The sequence below is a fragment of the Rhinopithecus roxellana genome, chromosome 18, assembly GCF_007565055.1.
Source record: "Rhinopithecus roxellana isolate Shanxi Qingling chromosome 18, ASM756505v1, whole genome shotgun sequence".
NCBI classification, from domain to species: domain Eukaryota; kingdom Metazoa; phylum Chordata; class Mammalia; order Primates; family Cercopithecidae; genus Rhinopithecus; species Rhinopithecus roxellana.
Genome location: NC_044566.1, coordinates 67,185,376 through 67,205,381, shown reverse-complemented (window position 1 = coordinate 67,205,381; position 20,006 = coordinate 67,185,376). Strand labels below are relative to the sequence as shown.

At 42.0% G+C, this 20,006-nt stretch overlaps 1 protein-coding gene and 1 pseudogene across 4 annotated transcripts in view; one reads left to right on the top strand and one right to left on the bottom strand.

Annotated features, from left to right (window-relative positions):
* Positions 1-20,006, top strand: part of MIPEP (mitochondrial intermediate peptidase) — a 158,837-nt gene that overhangs the window by 100,544 nt on the left and 38,287 nt on the right. The gene's annotated exons all lie outside the window — the stretch shown is intronic.
* Positions 6,855-7,827, bottom strand: LOC104675199 (annotated as a pseudogene). Its single transcript, XR_004054696.1, has one exon. The product of XR_004054696.1 is annotated as a ferritin heavy chain pseudogene (transcript).

Here is a 20,006-nt window from a genome sequence, read left to right as displayed (position 1 = left end):
GCGTAGCTTTCCAAACTTTGGAGTAATGCTATGGGGCCAGAATAGAGTGAGGATTAAGGCATTTATCTAAGGTGTTCCTGGCAGAATTAGTACACACGTTGCCTGACATTTGGACTGGAGCTCTTTCTGTTACTCTATTTTACTGTCATGAAGTAAATTCCAGATAGAGTAAACATTTAAATGGAAAAACATAAGCCATTAAAAAAGGCTTCTATAGACAGATAACTCTTTTTCATTTAGAGAAGGATGGTAAATTTAAAAGAAATGGAAGAAATCACAAATACAAAGAGTAGTAGATTTGAACTTCTCTCATGAAACATGATGAATAAAATTTACTGGCAAACAAATTGGTTTTTTAAAATTGTAGCATCTATGACATATGGTTTATATTTTGCTGCATAAAGAGCTCATACAAATAAAACAATGACAACAGAAGAACAATTTTTTAAAAATCCCAACATTGGCCAGGTGCAGTGGCTCACGCCTGTAATCCCAGCACTTTGGGAAGGCAAGGTGGGCAGATTGTTTGAGCCCAGGAGTTCAAGACCAGCCTGGGCAACATGGCGAGACCCTGTCTCTACAAAAAATAGACTTAGCTGGGCATGTTGGTGCATGCCTGTAGTCCCAGCTACTTGGGAGGCTGAGGTAGGAGGATTGCTCCACTGAGATAGATAATTTTATATTTGTTCACAGAAGGATAAATTTGTTTGAAAGGAGGGACCAAGAACCTGAAGAGTTTACATTTCCCTTAAGCCAATAATGTAACATTCAAGAATTTGTTCTAAAGGAATAAGTAGAAATCCAATAAAGCCTGGTGACCCTTATGTTTATTGCGGCACTATTCACAATAGTAAAGACTTGGAATCAACCCAAATGTCCATCTGTGACAGACTGGATTAAGAAAATGTGGCACATATACACCATGGAATACTATGCAGCCATAAAAAAGGATGAGTTTGCGTCCTTTGTAGGGACATGGATGCAGCTGGAAACCATCATTCTTAGCAAACTATCACAAGAAGAGAAAACCAAACACCGCATGTTCTCACTCATAGGTGGGAACTGAACAATGAGATCACTTGGACTCGGGAAGGGGAACACCACACACCGGGGCCTATCACAGGGAGGGGGGAAGGGGGAGGGATTGCATTGGGAGTTATACCTGATATAAATGACGAATTGATGGGTGCTGACGAGTTGATGGGTGCAGCACACCCACATGGCACAAGTATACATATGTAACAAACCTGCACGTTATGCACATGTACCCTAGAACTTAAAGTATAATAATAATAATTTAAAAAAAAGCCTGGTGACCGATGATCATAACATGTACAAAACATTGGAAAGAATCCAACATTCAGGGAATGGCTAGGTAAACTGGGGCACGTCATGTGGTTGTCACCAGGCCTGCTCACTAGTAATCCAGCTCGCCTATCTCTGCGCCATTGAAGAATTGCACTTCCATGTCCCTTGCAGTTACTTGTGGCCTTGTGACTCACTATGACCAAAGAAATGTGAGCAGAAGTGATGTGTATCATTCCTAGGCTGTGGCCTTTGAGAGCTACTGGACAGTTGTCCACATCTCCTGCCCTTGGTTCAGCAGTCAGTGCCATTCCAGTTGGTGGAGGTCCTGAGAACATGGGTTCCTAAATACTGATAGTGCCAGACGGGCCTGCTGATCTGTGACGACATGTTGTATGCTCAGGGAGCAAACGTGGAGATTTTAGAGTTCATGTGATCACACTGTAACACATAGCCTGACTAATATGGCCCATATGAAATAATATGCAGTCATTCGTGTCTAGAAAGAATTCATAAATAAGTTTAGTGAAAAACTGATAGCAAAGTGTACATAGTGTGATTTTGTCTTTTGAAAATAGACCGAAGAAAACTTTGAAACATTAGCAAATATTGATCACACTTGTGGATTAAGGGTGGAAGTTTCATTCTTTTTTCTGTTTTTCACAATATTCCAATGTTTCTCTAATGAGCATGTATTCCTTTTAAAATCAGAAGAGGAAGCACACAGACATCTGCACACCCACCCTCCTCCAGTTGACTCCCAGTGGTGTGGCCATGCAGTTCTCTGTGAACCATTCAAGAGGCCAGGCTCCTGGAAATTATGGTAATCATAGGGGCCCTTTTTTTACCTGGAGAGTGCAGCTGAGGTGGAGGATCAGGACTAAACTTAACTTGGGTTCAGAGTAGAAATTTCCTGTCATCATGGCTTTAGTTCTAGATATATAAAATCCATTTCCCTAGAGCCTAAATACTTTCCCTCTCCTTTAAATGATCTTGGAGGTAGACAATGCAAACTCTCTTGCCTCAGAAAAGCTACATCCTAAAAGAGATGTTCTTTGAGGTGATAACCAGACTTCACATTCACTGCAGAGCACTCGCTGGAAGTGCTGCGGTGGAGGACACGAAAGAAAGAGAAATTGTGTTCTTTGCCTGGATAAAACATACATAAATCAGTAAATGAAAATGAGTGAAATTCTAACCCCCAATAGGATGGTGTGAGGAGGTGGGACCTTTGGGAGATCATTAGGATATGAAGATGGAGCCCTCACGAGGGGGTTAGCGCCTTAGAAGAGGAGACAGGAGAAGCATGCGTGCTCGTGCTGGCGCTCTCCCTCTCTCTGTCTTCTCTCTCACTCTCTCTCTCCCTCTCTCTGCCTCTCACTCTTGTTCTCTCTCCCCGCACCCTACCATGTGAGGATGCAGTGAGCAGACTGCCAACTCCACACGGAAGCAGGCCCTCATCAGACACTGGATCTGCTGGTGCCTGGATCCTTGCACTTCCCAGCCTCTAGAACTATGAGAAATAACTTCTATTGTTTAAGCCAACCAGTCTATGGTATTTTGTTATAACAGCCCGAACTAAGATGTGTAGTTTAAACTTTGTGCTTTTGTGTTTATCAGACATTTTCCTAAGACCTTTACCACTGTGTGTCAGACACCATGTGTGGATACTTTGCACTGAGCAGACGGTCTGCTTGCCACCGACCTGCGTGTCAAGCTGTGGCCTTCCCATCACGCCTGGTGTGTCTTCCTAGGCCCCATGTGTGACTTCTGCTCCTAGTTGAAGTTAGTATTCACATTCCCTCTGCTTGCTCTGAAACCTTGCCCCAGACCCTACTCGTGTTCAAGGTTGTGTGCTCCTTTTTCATTATTATAGAAGGTCTGCATAACTTTGTGCGCTTGACTACTTTAGCCTTAAAAGAAGTCCATAACAGTGTACTGCTTGGCTAAAAGGTAAGCAAAGTTTATGTTCCCAGACACGTTGCAAAGTTGTGCAATAGGTTAGGTAGTTTTCTCTTGACAGCCCTCACTGCTGATTTTAATTTTTGCCAATCTGATGCTCCACAAATGCTAACTTATTTGTGCTTGCAATTCTTGTATTACTAGTAAAATCACTGTCTTTCCTTATTTTTTTTTTACCAACTATATGGGGAGTGAAGTGCCTATTTTTGTTATTTTCCCATGTTTATGTTGATCTTTCTTTTGCTATTGATTTTTATGAAAATGTTACTTATCCTTCTTGATATACATATTTCCCCTATTTTGTTATTTCTCTTTCATCTTCTTTTACGACTTTTTAACATTGAAAAGATTTTATTTTTGTTGTTTTGCTTGTATGTTGTTGAGAGTGTTAGTTAAATCTATTAGACTTTTTCTGTTTCCTGTTATGCTTAAAGAGAACTTCTTATCTAAGATTATTTAAATTTTTGCCCATATTTTCTTCTAGTATTTATGATTTTTTTCACATTAAATATTTAATTATGTAAATTTATTTTGATGTAAAGTATGACATTTGGAACCAGCTTTAGTTTTTCTTGTCTTTTTTAAGACACAGTCTCACTCTGTTGCCCAGGCTGGAATGCAGGGGCTCAATCATGGCTCAGTGCAGCCTTACATCCTGGGCTCAAGCAGTCCTCCCGTCTCAGCCTCCTGAGTAGCTGGGTCTACAGGTATGTACCACTATGCCTGGTTAATTTTTTTTATTACTGTTTTTTGTAGAGACAGGGTCTCACGGTATTGCTCAGTCTGGTTTTCAAACTCCTGGGCTTAAATGATCCTTTTGCCTTAGCCTCCCAAAGTGCTAGGATTACAGACGTGAGTCACTGCCAGATTTAGTGTCTCTACATGCTTATAATTCATCTTTTCACCACTGATTTGAAAAGGTATTTTTTTGTCAGATACTAGGTTTTTATATGCAACAAGATTTGTTTCTCAGGTTTCCATCTCAGGTGTTCTTGCCCAGGCTGGATAATCATTTGTGGAGTTTTTAATTGATTGTTGATGGATTTTTAAAAGGAAATCTTTACTGTTCAATTTACCTGCCTATTGCTAGCATAGTGTCATATATATTTATAATGTTCTTCTTAGAAGTCCCTCATACACCTTTTTAAATGCATTTGTTTTATGGTTTTTTGTTGCTGTGAATGGGATGTTGATCCTCCCACCTTTTTCTAGCTGATTATCATTGATACATAAAGAAGTTACTTGTTTTCATTTGTTGATTTTTGTGGCTGGAAATTCTAATGAATGCACTCTATTTTTGATACTTACCTGCCACAATTTTGGGGTTTTCTAGATAGACATCGCTCACGACATTTGTAAATAATATTTTTGCTGCCCCTTTCCAATAGCTGTACATTTGTTTGTCCTCAGCTGATTCAATGGCTTGAACTTTCAAACTGTTGCTAAATAATAATAGAAAAGGCAAACGTCCTTAGTTGGAATGTTTCTGGTTTGGCCTATGGTTTGAAAGAGTGCCAGTGTGCGTGCTTGAGAGAAGAGAACAGTCCAGGATAAAGAGTGGCATATTCAAATTACAAAGACAGGAGTGAGAAAGTTTTGTGTGGAAACAGGTTGTACAAAGCTGAAGCTCTGTATGGAGGAGTTGCAACATGAGTAGAGGTGGTTTATCTGAGGAAGGTGAGATGAATCAGACATGATGAATAATTCAGGCATACTGTAGAGAGTGGTGCTATAGAAGGAGGTGAGCTAGGCGTGAGATCTTCCTCAGTAAGATGGTGGTATCGAAGTCACAGGGCTATGACTGAAATCATGTATAATCAAAGCATTTAAGCCCAATGCCTGGCGCCCAGTAAACACTAAACAGATGTCTTGTATTATTATTATTATTATTGTCGTATAATATAATGTAGAGCTTGAAAGGGGAATTTTAAAAAAGGGTAATTGATATGATAAAAATGGTATGTGTGAATAAAATCAGTTGCATGTAGGATGTGTCAAAGCAGGAAAAATAGACTAAAATCAATGGGAATCTGTGTTTTCAGCATTGTTTCATTAGTGAGTTTTGAGGGAGTGTCTGCTCCCCAAGCCATTGGCCAGGCCACCAGGAGTCCCCATGATAACGCACAGCCAGTTGCTTGAGCACGGTCATGGTGATTCATGCCCCCAACTTCCATGACCATATGTGATTATTAATGTGCTAGAATAGTTTATCTTGGTGTCTTGCACACATCATGATTTGTAATGTATATATTTAATAATTATAAAAGAAAGCAGTTATTTGCTTTCTTTAACATATATTATCTTCAAATTCCTAACTTAGTGATGATGCAATCATTCTTTTCACATGTGTATTTTTTGTGTGTCTTGGGGAAGCTTTGAAATATTTGCTGATTTATGGAGAGTGAAAAGTGAACCAGACTTTCTCAGAACATTTAGAAAAGCTCAGACACTTAAAAGCTAAAATCAAACAGTATTTGAAATGATTTATACAATTGCAGCCATAACTTTTTTCCACTTAAGCCAAAGTACGTCTAAACAATCCTTTCATGCTGCTAAGTCCTTTAAATGGAAGCAGGAGATGTCTATAAATCAAATGAGAGTTTACGTTTATTTCAGAGCCACTATTCGTAACTCCTTTTCCCTCTTAAAACTTAGTGTGTCTCGAAAAAGTTGAACACTCTGTTCTGATTTAATTTAAATGAACATGAATAAAGAAATACATTAAAGTATTTTACAGGATAATATGCTGCCACAGTCAGTTTAGAGCAGCACAGTATTGAAGGCAAGTAGAGTAACACTAGGTGCAGTGGAGTTTGCTTGTTTGAAATAAGATAATTCAGCTCCAAGCTCATCAGGAGTGAGTAATAAACATGATCACTGCGGTGGAGTCAATCTCAAACTACTCTGTTGGACTTGGAATTCACAAAACACTGTAATCTTATTTATTTATTTATTTATTTTTTTGAGACGGAGTCTCGCTCTGTCACCCAGGCTGGAGTGCAGTGGCCGGATCTCAGCTCACTGCAAGCGCCGCCTCCCGGGTTCACGTCATTCTCCTGCCTCAGCCTCCCGAGTAGCTGGGACTACAGGCGCCCGCCACCATGCCCGGCTAATTTTTTGTAATTTTAGTAGAGACGGGGTTTCACCATGTTAGCCAGGATGGTCTCGATTTCCTGACCTCGTGATCCACCTGCCTCGGCCTCCCAAAGTGCTGGGATTACAGGCGTGAGCCACCGTGCCCGGCCATAATCTTATTTCTTAATGACTTCTTATCTCGAAATAGTTTGTATTCGTAAGTTGCAAAGTACCTTTTGCCCAGCTTCCCCAGTGATAACATCATACGTAACCATGGTGCATCATCAAACCCAGGAAATTCACCGTGGTGCAATACTGTAACACAGAAATCTGAATTACTTTCACATCCTCTATTTGTTCATTATGATTACTTCAAAAATGTACTGTCTTTTATTTTCTAGGATGGTACATCTCAGAATGGTTAGCAAAAACTAGTTTATAAGTTTAACCTACAACCTATGACTCCTTTTGTTCTGTTCAGATGATACCCAGATTTTTTTTTTTTTTTTTTGTTTGGGTACCAAATTTCTTTATTTGAAGGAATGGTACAAATCAAAGAACTTAAGTGAATGTTTTGGTACAACTTATAGAAAAGGTAAAGGAAACCCCAACATGCATGCACTGCCTTGGTGACCAGGGAAGTCACCTCATGGCTCTGGGGAAATTAGCCTGAGGCTTAGCTTTCATTATCACTGTCTCCCAGGGTGTGCTTGTCAAAGAGATACTCCGCCAAGCCAGATTCGGGTGCTCCCATCTTGTGCAAGTTGGTCATGTGGTCACCCAATTCTTTGATGGCTTTCACCTGCTCATTCAGGTAATGTGTCTCAATGAAGTCACACAAATGGGGGTCATTTTTGTCAGTGGCCAGTTTGTGCAGTTCCAGTAGTGACTGATTCACATTTTTTTCCAAATGTAAAGCACACTCCATCGCATTCAGCCCGCTCTCCCACCCCAGTCTTCATAGTCTGGTTTCTTGATATCCTGAAGGAAGATTTGGCCACCTCGTTGGTTCTGCAGCTTCATCAGTTTTTCGGCATGTTCCCTTTCCTCATGAGATTGGTGAAGAAAGTATTTGGCAAAGTTCTTCAAAGCCACATCATCGTGGTCAAAGTAGTAAGACATGGACAGGTAAACGTAGGAAGCGTAGAGCTCCAGGTTGATCTGGCGGTTGATGGCGGCCTCTGAGTCCTGGTGGTAGTTCTGGCACACCTGCGAGGTGGACGCGGTCGTCATGGCGGAGGCTAAGGACAGGCGGGTCCGAGGACGCGGTGAAGAGGTGACGGAGGGCTGGCTATGGGCGGCCGGCCGGGACGGGGGACGAGCGTCGGGTTCCGTCCAAGCACTGTTGAAGCAGGAAACCCCGACGACTCTCGGTGAAGAACGTCTCGATAACCAGATTTTAAGTGCATCATGAAGACAGGAGCAGCAGAAGAGACTTGCACATCACTGGGACTTGCCCTGCAATCTGATGCTACCATGCTAGAGAAACACAAATACTTTAAAGTGCTCAGAGTTGAGAGCCACAGCAGCCATTGCTGTGTTTATGGCCCACTTGCCCCGTGGGTAAAGTCAGAATATGCCATGAGATCACCCATCTTAAGCATTTTCACCTATTATATCCTTGACTTCTCTTTTTACTTGAGTAGCACTGATTTTTAATCTGTCCTTGAACTGTTTACTCACTGGCTTTTAAGCATTTTGGGCAAACCTGCAGTGAGAAATGCATTTTACATTAGGATCTATTATGGAAATACATGTATGTACATTTAGGTGTGTGTGTGTGCATACATGTGGGAGTGAGACTGAAACAGAAGTCTCAGTTTCTAAAGTCACCCTGCGTGTGGTACACTCTAAAGTCACCTGCGTGTGCTACACTCTAAAGTCACCCTGCGTGTGGTACACTCTAAAGTCACCTGCGTGTGGTACACTCTAAAGTCACCTGCGTGTGCTACACTCTAAAGTCACCCTGCGTGTGGTACACTCTAAAGTCACCCTGCGTGTGGTACACTCTAAAGTCACCCTGCGTGTGCTACACTCTAAAGTCACCTGCGTGTGCTACACTCTAAAGTCACCCTGCGTGTGGTACACTCTAAAGTCACCTGCGTGTGGTACACTCTAAAGTCACCTGCGTGTGCTACACTCTAAAGTCACCCTGCGTGTGGTACACTCTAAAGTCACCCTGCGTGTGGTACACTCTAAAGTCACCTGCGTGTGCTACACTCTAAAGTCACCCTGCGTGTGGTACACTCTAAAGTCACCCTGCGTGTGGTACACTCTAAAGTCACCCTGCGTGTGGTACACTCTAAAGTCACCCTGCGTGTGCTACACTCTAAAGTCACCTGCGTGTGCTACACTCTAAAGTCACCCTGCGTGTGGTACACTCTAAAGTCACCCGCGTGTGCTACACTCTAAAGTCACCCGCGTGTGCTACACTCTAAAGTCACCCGCGTGTGGTACACTCTAAAGTCACCCGCGTGTGGTACACTCTAAAGTCACCCGCGTGTGGTACACTCTAAAGTCACCCTGCGTGTGGTACTCTCTAAAGTCACCCTGCGTGTGGTACACTCTAAAGTCACCCTGCGTGTGGTACACTCTAAAGTCACCCGCGTGTGGTACACTCTAAAGTCACCCGCGTGTGGTACACTCTAAAGTCACCCTGCGTGTGGTACACTCTAAAGTCACCCTGCGTGTGGTACACTACATATTTTCTGTCCCATCTTTTTTTTTTAATGCGGGTCACAGGCTACTGTACAGATTTTACAAACCACCAGTAGATAATGGTGCACAGTTCGAAAAATCTCCATGTTAACTTACCCTGCCCAATGATTTTGCTTATTTTATTTTCTTTCCCAAGTGAACCATAAAACTTTTTTCTGATAAAGATGTTTTAGAACTAAATTATTTAGAACATTAAAACTACAACTTTTATTTAATCCACCACCACTTCTCCTCATGTGTGTTAATTCATTTGAATGACATCTTTCAGGATGATATACATGTACAAGACAGTGTGAAAAATGACACAATGCAGTGCTGTGAGAACACTATTGTAAATAGGGAAGTGCTGAATTTTGCCTCATGGAGTCAGAAATGACCATTAATCTGGGCTTAGTTGCTTCTGATTCAGATTTTTACCCCAGTTTAAGTCACAGTAGGGAGAAGGGAGTAAGGAACAAGTAAGGTATGGCAGAAAGTGGTTAGAGAATATGTTAGTCCTGGTTGCTTGATGATAGGGAACTTGGAACAGAAGGGAGGGGCTATTGTTTGGGGGTTGACTATCAGACTGGGATCAAGTCATGAAGAGTCCTTTGTCTGCTCAGAGGCCTGTATACGACTGGGGAGGGAATAGAAGGCCTTAGAGGTTTGAAGTTTGTACGCAGAGAAGCAACATGAGCAGATATAAGCTGCAGGCAGAAAGTTAAGGTTCCAGTATGGATGATGGATTGGGGGTACAGAGATTGAAGGCAGGGAGAAAACAATCTATCCAAGAAATAGCTGAAAACAAATAGAAAAATATAGTGACTCTGACCATATACTTAAAACCATCTTTTTTTTATCTGCTAGAATGATCTACATCATTTTGATAACATTTTATTCTTCTCTCAGCAACATATTTACCAAAACAAATTCTTTTAAATATTTTATCCAGCATTTAGTTGTTTCGTTGAGGAGGACTGTTGGAAATAGCAAACCCATCATGTTGCTGAAACAGAAGCTCCTCCATTTGATTTATCTCTTCTTCTTATGTTTTTGCTTTATTCTTGGAGATTGCCTTGATTTTATCCTCCTACTCTTCCCATTGTTTTTGGTTTGGTTTTTGTTTTTGTTTTGGCAAGGATATTTTTATTTCTGGTAGCTGCTGCCTGTTCTAGTCTTCATTTTTCACAGCATCTTGATTTTTTTTAATGAATGTAACTTTTTTTGGTAAGTAAGAATATATATGCACATAGACCCTACATACCCTAAAGGGCTTACAGTCTAGGCAAGAGGTGATAAGGATCTAAACCTGGGCATTGAGGATGAGTATGGAAGGGAAAAGCTACAAGGAATATATTGAGATAAAATTATCAAGACTTCAGGATTGATTAGCAGTAACTGAGGATAAGGAATCAAGAGTCAATGCTGATCCTCAGCCTAAAAAGAGCACCTAGAAAAAGCCCACAGCTGACATTATACTCAGGGTGAAAGACTGAAAGCTTTCCTTTGAGATGGGAATAAGACAGCAATGTCTGCTATTGCCCCTTCTATTCAATATTATACTGGTGGTTTTCACCATAGGAATTTGTCAAGAAAAAAATTAAAAGCATTCGTATTACAAGGAAGAAATAAAATTATCTCTCTTTGCAGATGACGTGCATGATCTTGTATATAGAAAATCCTAAGGAATACACACACACACACAACTGATAGGTTGGGCGCAGTGACTCATGCTTGTAATCCCAGCATTTTGGGAAGCTGAGGCAGGTGGGTCAGTGGAGGCCAGGAGTTCAAGACCAGCCTGGTCAACATGGCAAAATCCTGTCTCTACTAAAAATACAAAAAATTAGCTGGGCATGGTGGTGTGCACCTGTAATCCTAGCTACTAGGGAGCCTGAGGCAGGAGAATTGCTTGAACCTGGGAGGCGGAGGCTGCAGTGAGCCAAGATCATCCCATTGCACTTCAGCCTGGGCAACAGGAGCAAAACTCCGTCTCAAAAAAAAAAAAAAAAAAAGAACTGATAAACCAGTCCAGCAGGGTTGCAGGATATGAGATCAATATGCAAAAATTGTTTTTCTATATTCTAGCAATAAACAACGTAAAAGTTAAATTAAGAAGACCACTCGATTTACAATAGCATCTGGAAGAGTAAAATACTTAGGAATAAATTTAGCAAAAGAAATTCAAGACTTGTAAAGTAAAAACTATAAAATATTATGGAAAGAAAGAAGACCTAAATAAATGGAAAGATGTCTCATGTTCATGGATCGTAAGACTTATTCTTGTTAAAGATGGCAATACACCCCATACTGACCTGTGGATTTAACACAGTCTCTATCAAAACCTCAGCTGCCTTTTTTGCAGAAAATGACAAATCTAATCATAAAATTTCTCATGGAAATGTGGGAGACCCAGAATAGCCAAAACAATCTTGAAAAGGAACAAAGCTAGAGTGCTCACACTTCCCAATTGAAGCAGTGACTACAGAGCTACAGTAATCAAGACTGAGTGGCGCTGGCGTAAGGATACAAGGTTAATGGAATACAACTGAGATTCCAGAAAACAACAACAACAACAAAAAACATAGATTTATCTTCAGTTGACAACTAACTGAGGAAAGAATTGTCCTTTGAAAGAATGGTGCTGGCAAAACTGGATCTCCACATGCAAAAGAATGAAATTGGACTCCTACCTTGTACTATATACAAAAATTAACTCAAAATAGATCAAAGACCTAAATTTAAAAGTTAAAACTGGAATATTCCTAGAAGAAAACATAGGTTTACATACATATTTATGACCTTGGATTAGGCAATGCCTTCTTAGATATATCACCTAAAGCATAAACAACCAAAGAAACGGAAGAATTTTTTAAATTTTAATGGGTACAAATTTTTTAATTTTAAGGAGTTCAAATTTGTATCCAAAGAACACTACCATGAAAGTGAAATAACAACCCACAGAATGGGAGAATATGTATCTGATCAGAGTTTAATCTTTAGTAAAACAACCCATTTTAAAGTGAGCAAAGGGTTTGAAGAGATATTTCTCCAAGAAAGATATTAAAATGACCAATTAGCACATGAAAAGATACTCAGCATCATTAGTGAGGGATATGCAAATCAAAACCACAGTACGAGACTACTTCATTCCCGCTGGGATGGATATAATAAAAGATGGGCAGTAGCAAATGTTGGTGTGGATGTGGAGAAATTGGAACCATTGCTGGTGAGAATGTAAAAGGGCACAGCAGCTCTGGTGAAACATTCTCATAGCTCCTCAAAAGGTGAAACAGAGTTACCAGATGGCCCAGCAATTCCACCGCCAGGTGGTAGGGAACTCTCACCCAATAGAACTGAAAACATATGCCCACCCAAAAATGTATGCACGAATGTACAGAACAGCATTATTCATGACAGTCAAAAAGTGGAAACCACCCAGTAGATGACTGGATACTCAAAAGCGCTATCTCCACACAATGGAAAATTAGTTATGAAAAGAAATGAAGTATTGCTGCAACATGGATAGACCTTGAAAACATTGTGCTCGGTGTGACAAACTAGACACAAAAAACCTCTATTGTATGATTCCATTTATATGAAATGTCCAGAACAGGTACATCCATAGAGATTAGTGGTTGCCAGGAGCTGAAGGAAGGAGGAATGGAGAGGGACAGCGAATGGGCCCAGGGTTTCTCTTGGGAGTGAGGAAAATGTGCTGGAGTTAGTGATGATGGTTGCACAATTTTGTGAACATACTGAAAACCATTGAAGTGTATACTTGAAAAGAGTGAATTATATGGTGTGTGACGTTTATCTCAATTTTTTAAAGAAGAGTCACTGTCTTAGAGCAGGGAAGGGCTGTGACGGGCCACACTCAGTGCCTCCCTTCCTTCCCAGGAGGAGGGAGACTGAATTGCCATAGAAGTTAGAGACCAGCTTTCCTGGGAAGGGTGTTCTGGCTAGTGTTCTGAGGGATTAGATTTAACATTGTAACCTATAGATCTAGAAGGAAATACGAGGCCGTCAGCTCACCTCAGCCTTCAACAAGTTGTCACTCACCACACATCCTTTCAACGTTACACCTCAAACCTTCAAACTTAGGAGCTGTGAGGAGAAAGCCAACTATTCTTCTAGAGCTTCTATATATAAAATACCTATAATATTATTACAGCATTTTAAAGTAATACTAATTGATTCTATGTTTATACTAATAATTGTAAGAATACTTCAGTGCAGCAGCATTATTTATAGTGAATACTACTTTTAACTAATGGTGTTGAATGTTTTTATCTAATGTTTTTTAAATTTCCATAATATGTACTGTTTGGCATTACCCAAGTTTTCCATATATTTCAGCCACAACTGTAGCAGTTTCTTTTTTGTAAAACAAACAAACAAACAAAAATTGCTAAAAAGTGTTGTATCAGGAATTTTGGAAATTCTTCAGATGAGACAACCAGGGAGGATTGATCACATGTTGATAGAATGCAGGCAGCCTTAGTCATTTCGGTGGCTCAGTCACAGTCTTTATTTCTATCAGTTATTCTGAACAAAATACACGTAGAAACACGACCTGCAGATGACATACTGTCACAAGCCCTGGGCTAGCCTTTAGAATGTGCAGTTACTTAATAAGCTCTGGAATGCCTTTACATGGGAAGTAGGGGGGGCAGTTGTTATGGATTCCTGGAGCTGAAGTTGTTTTTATTGTCTTATTAATTCAGTTTCATCTTACCAGGAGCATAATCCTTAGTAAGACACACCTCCTAATTGCACGTCTGGCTTTTTACCTCTCAGGCAATGTAAAGGAAAGTTAATAGGATGTACTTTTTAATAGGATCTTAGGGGGATTTTTCACCATTAAAATGAGAAAATAAGTTTGGGGAGCTGCAGTTACTCAAATCAAGGAAGTTGAGTGAACCATTTAGAGGTATTAGGTAAGGGTTAATAGGTAAGAGACACTGAAATGAGGATGTGGCTGTGCAAACACCACATTGGACGGGTTTCCGATGAAACGTGACTGTTAGAGAAGAGTCTGTGTAGGAGGCATGCGTTCTTCAATGTCGCACATACACCTTGGCCTAAGCTTATGAGAAGCTAATAGCAGTATTATTTTAATTTTGTCACTTGAGAAATGCAGACCTGTGTGTGTGTGTGTGTGTGTGTGTGTGTGTGTGTGTGTAGTCACTAAATTAGTTACATGTTACCTATTTGTTGGTATCTTTTTAATTTAGTGATTATTGAAACTGGTTAATTATAGAAAAAGAGTTTGAACTTACAGATGTAAATTGTTTCCAAATTACAGTCATTTATGTCTAATATTCTTACTCCTTTTATCATTATTTGTGTAAGTATTTATTGAAGACACCATGCTAGTCACTGATACAAAGAGGTGTCTGATGTCCGCCCTGCTTATAAGTGATTCTGTTAGTAGCTGACAAACTGGACCATCCCGAGGACCAGCACAGTGCACACTTTTCCCTTCCCTTCTCTCCTGTAGCCCATGCTGTAGCCCTAGGAGGTGGGTGTGGCCATGGTCAGGGTGGTTTTGGGATCTGGTGTTGGCAGTGCAGCCGGTAAGTGCAGAGCCTGCACTCCCATAGCACTTGCTGCAGTGTGACTGTCTGGTGATCCCGGATTTACTGTCTGTCCCCTCCAGTGACTGTGCGGCCGTGAGGGCAGGGTCCTCTCTATCTAGTGCTGGCCAGTTGTGAGTTCAGTGAGGTTTGGAAAGATGGATGATTTCAAGTCTCTGTGCCTAGTGGTTATGTGCCATGCAGAGGTACGGAGGAAAGGGTGGAGAGCACGCACAAGACACAGGGCAGGTCCTTGCTGCCAGGGCCAATGCTGAGGTGAAGTTAGAACAGCCTCTCCACTTTTCTCTATGAAGACTTTAAAGGCACAATACAAACTCATTAGAAAATAATAAACTGGTGTGTCCTGCTCCCTCTTCAATAAATCTTCCTACTAAAATAATCCCAGGTGCGGGCTGATTCGATTAATGGGGAGGGGCAGTGGTGGTCTCTGGTAGGGGGTGAGTGGCTGTGAAGGTGAGGACTCCAGCCCGATTGCAGGAGATCAGCCACACCAGAGAGCACCTGCGGGAGGCCGAGGCAGCAGGCAGGGGAGTTAGGCCCTGACTGAGCAAGAGGGCATGGAGTGGGAGTTCATCGGCACAGACTTCGATGCTGGCGTCCCAGCTGCCTGGGGGCAGGGTAACAGCAGTGACACCAGTTGTTCCAATTGCACCTGGAATTGGGACTAAGGCAGCATCCTGACCCTCTCCCCTTTTTTTAATCATCAGAGAAGGTCTTGTTAAAGAAGCATAATCTGAAAAGACATTGAGGAAAGTGAGAATGAGCCATATGGATCCACCTGGGGGAAGAGCGTCTGAGGCAGAGAGGAGAGCTAGGATCAGGAGCTTACCCGGAGGCTGTTGGACCAGCAAGTCAGCCGCATGTCTGGAGCACAGCGAGCAACGGGAGAGTGACAGGAAGTGAAGTCTAAGCAGGACAGGGTCTGAGGAAGCCATTCCAGGGTTCTGCTTGCCTGTTTAATGAAAGAAGTCAGTAGGCCCTTGTCCTAGCCCATTTTCTGTTGCTTATAACAGAATACCTGAAACGGGGTGATTTACAATGAGAAGGAGTTTATTTTTTACAGTAATGGAGGCATGGAAATCCAAGGTTGAGGAGCTGCATCTAGTGAGAGCCTTCCTGCTGGTGGGGACTCTGCAGAGTCCCAAGGTGGGACAGGGCCTCACCTGGCGAGGGGGCTGAGTGTGCTCACGGGCTAGCTCAGGTCTCTCTTCCTCTTCTTATAAAGCCACCAGTCCCACTCCTGTGATAATCCGTTTATGAAGGCAGGGCTCTCATGATCCAGTCACCTCCTAAAGGACCCATCTCTCAATACTGCCACTTTGGGGATAAAGTTTCAACGTGAGTTTTGGAAGGGACCATAGCAGCCCTATGTGACATCAAATTGTCCCATTTGTCCCTCTCCATTTTGTATTGCAGCTTTACCGAACAGGGTAGAGGTGGCTGCCTGATTCCCCATGGCAGGCGGAGACTTGGGCTCTAAAGGTATGAGCCCCTAAAGGAATGGAGCCTCTGCGCACAAAGCCCGGTTATAGCCCACCCCCCACACACCTGCTGCCTTGCACACCTGTGTGCAGTCTGTGGGTGATGCACCTGCCCTTGGACTCCTTCCCATGGAGAAGTTACTGTCCCTTCTCCATCACTTTTTGTTGTGCTCTCTGCCTGGAGAGAAATTCTCATGGTCTACAAAGGGCACTCATGTCCTTTTCCATTTTTCCTTTCATGGATTTTCTCTGATCCTATGCAGACACACCTCCTTTAGTTAAGGGCTTATGATTATCATGAAAACAAAAACAGAGCCCTTCTTGTCGTGTGCCTCAGGGGTTTCATTGACTCCCAGAGCTGCCTGATCGGGGCTCAGACACAGTACCTGTTCCTGCAGAGGCCTCTTGCTGTCCTGGTCTGACTCTCCTGAGCGTGGACGTCCTTATTTTCTGTGTTACTTCTCTGACACTTTCCCAGTGTTAGCATGGGTTCCTTTAGAATGACGGGGCAATCTTCCATTTTCTCAGCAGATGTTGGAGGAGACAGAAAAAGCAATGTTAAGGAGTTTTGACCGGGAAGAAAAAGAGCAAGCAATTGTTGGTTCCTGTTCTGTGGTTTTTGTTTTTCATTTGTCTTAATTAGATCCATGTTACCTTTCTGTGTCTCATCTAATAAATGTATTTCCATTTGAGTCAGTTACATCCCTGCTCTGCTAATAGATTTGCTTTGATAGACACAATCCTGTATTCCCAGGGGTTTTTAAATATTACATATAAATTACATTGACAGTCGAAGTTAGCATACTGAAGAGGTGTGTTCCTAGTTAATATTTTGTGTGTCGTTAACATTACACCTGCCATACTACTTTGTGTGGGGTTTTGTTTTGTTTTGTTTTTTGTTTTGTTTTTGAGACGGAGTCACTCTGTCACCCAGGCTGTCGTATATTGGTATGATCTCAGCTCACTGCAGCCTCTGTTCCCAGGCTGAGGTGATCCTTCTTACCTCAGCCTCCTGAGTAACTGGGACTATAGGTGGGCTACCATGCCTAGCTAATGTTTGGGTTGTTTTTGTTTTTTTGGTAGAGATGGGTTATCACCGTGTTGCCCATGCTGGTTTCAAATTCCTGAGCTCAAGCAATCTGTCCTCCTTGGCCTCCCAGAGTTCTGGGATTACAGACATGAGCCACTGTGCCTGGTCAACATTTTAAACTATGGTATTTACTTATCGTAGCTTGTGTAAGAACTTTCTTTTCAGCTGTAAAAATAGCTCTGTGGTGTGTTTTGATATGTATTTTAGCAGACACGGTAGAAACAAAGTTAAAAGTTACAGGTGTCATACATACACACATGAATGTGGCATAGACGTCAGTTTTGGTGTCAGTAATATGAAATCGAATTGGGTATAAACTTGGCCTCCCCTTGCCTATCAAGCCAGCAGATAGAACCTGTGAGCTGGTAGCTTCATCAACATGTGGTGTTCACCTTTGAGTCCAAGGTGGTGATTCCAGTCTTCACCTTTTCAAAGCTAGCAGGAAAGGGGAAGTAGGACAAGAAGGGCGAGTAGCTTCCTTTTGCAGAACCCAGCTGCACACGTCACCTTTACTCACAGCCATTTTTAAGACTGTAGTCGCACAGCCACATGCCTCGGGGTATCTGGGAAACGCAGTCACTGCCAGAGCAGTTGAGAGCCCTGTTCACAGTTAGCAGGAAAAGGGTATGATTCTGTTTCTAAAAGGAAAAAAGGGGAAAATGAAGGAAGGGACACTTACTACTCCCTGCCATTAACCTTGGCAAATCACTCTTTTCAAGTCTATTTATAAAATATAAGCTGTTAAAATATTTACAAAAAAATTAAGAAATATTTACAAAGGGTAATATTTACAAAAAGAAATATTTATAAAGGCGTGGTGGCTCACGCCTGTAATCCCAGCACTTTGGGAAGCTGATGCAGGCGGATCACGAGGTCAGGAGTTCAAGACCAGCCTGGGCAACACAGTGAAACCCCGTCTCTACTAAAAATACAAAAAAAATTAGCTGGGCGCAGTGGCACGTGCCTGTAGTCCCAGCTACCTGGGAGGCTGAGGCAGGAGAATCGCTTGAACCTGGGAGGTGGGGGTTGCAGTGAGCCAAGTTCGCGCCACTGCACTCCAGCCTGGGTGACAGCATGAGACTTCAACAAAGACACAAGGTATATCTTTATACACCTTCCATATTTTCAGGAGTTTATTCTCAAAATAGGATTTTTAATATAACTCTCATTTTAAGAAATAGATATTGGTATTAGTTTTCAATTGCTGTATAACAAATTTCTACTAAGGTAGTGGCTTAAAACAGTGCCTATCTCACAGTTGCTTTGGATCAGGAGTCAACACAGTATAGCTGTTCCTATGCCTGGGGGTCATACAAGGCTGCAGGCAAGGTGTTGGCAGGGCTGCAGTCTCATCTGGGGGCTTGGCTGCATCACCCAGGTTATTGGCATAATTCATTTCCTACGGTTATAGCACTGAGGACAGGCTTCTTACCAGCTGGCTATAGGCTACCCACAGGTCCCAGAGGGCCCCCCAGGTTCCGGGGTCCTCCCCCAGACCTCTGACAGTGGGCTTTCCCGACAGGGTCATCTTCTTCCTCTAGCTACCAAGGAGTGTTTCTAGAGCGAGCTTGCTAGCAAGATGGAGACATCTTGGATGACATGATGTATTCATGGGAGTGACATCCAAAACCACTGCCATATTTGGTTGGTTAGGAGCAAGGAGCAGCTTCTGTCTATATTTAAGGGAGGGGATTCCAAAAAGATGTGACCATCAGGAGGACAGGTCATGGGGGCCTTGTGAGAGTGTGTCCACCACAGTAACTGTTTGACTTAACAACACTTTCTATTCCAAATCGAGAATACCTGTCTGTCGGGCATTGTTGTTTCATGGGTTTTGGTAAACTGTCAGTAGGCACTTTTTATCGTTTAGAAGCACTAGTCCCCAGTGATGCATGGAACATGCACACATATTGAAAGAGAGAGAGAGAGTGAGTGAGTGAGAGAGAGAGAGAGAGAGAACATGGACGTGAGAGGCCAACAGGAGAATATGTTCTTTGCTCTACTTTGTGGTTAAATCATTAAACACTTCTGGAGTGTTTAATGTATCTTATTTAGCAGACCAGTGATACTGTACACAGAGAATGTGAGAACTCAGAATGGTCTTTCTGTGAAGACAAGCTCAGGAACTTGCTTGTTCCTGCCTTGTTACCTGATTACAACAGGTGGAAGTGTGAACGACAAGATTACCTGAGCTCGTGCAGCATTACTAGCCCATTGTTTCTTTAGAGTCTCTAAGGCTTGAAGGAGACAGAAAGTATACTCTGGGAAGCCCTGCTCAGACTCTCTACATGGTCCAGACCTGGAGATGCGGTCCCAAAATTAGCCTGAGAAATCTTCCATCATTACGCTAGCAAATAATGTAGTTAAATAACTGTTTTTAAAAACCATTTATAGCCTAAGATCCAAATTTGTTTTTAACACCATAGTGTCTTCTTATCTGCAAAACAGATATGGTAGAATGCTCAAAAGAATCCAGCGAAGAAAAATGCTTCTGAAATACTGAATAGGATTATTCCATGTCAGAGGCCTCTGAAGGACTGAATAGGATTATTCCATGTCAGAGGCCTCTGAAGTACTGAATAGGATTATTCCATGTCAGAGGCCTTTTTGGATGGTGGTTGTGTGGTGGCCTTGAAATGTCCTCTCTCGGACAGCGTCACATCATCATTGGTACACAGTCAGTGTATTTAATATATTTTGCTATCATTCTTAACCTAATACCACTCACTTCCCTAGTCAAAAATAAATTACTTATATGAAATTGCACTTGTAGTACAACCCAATACACCAATCTTA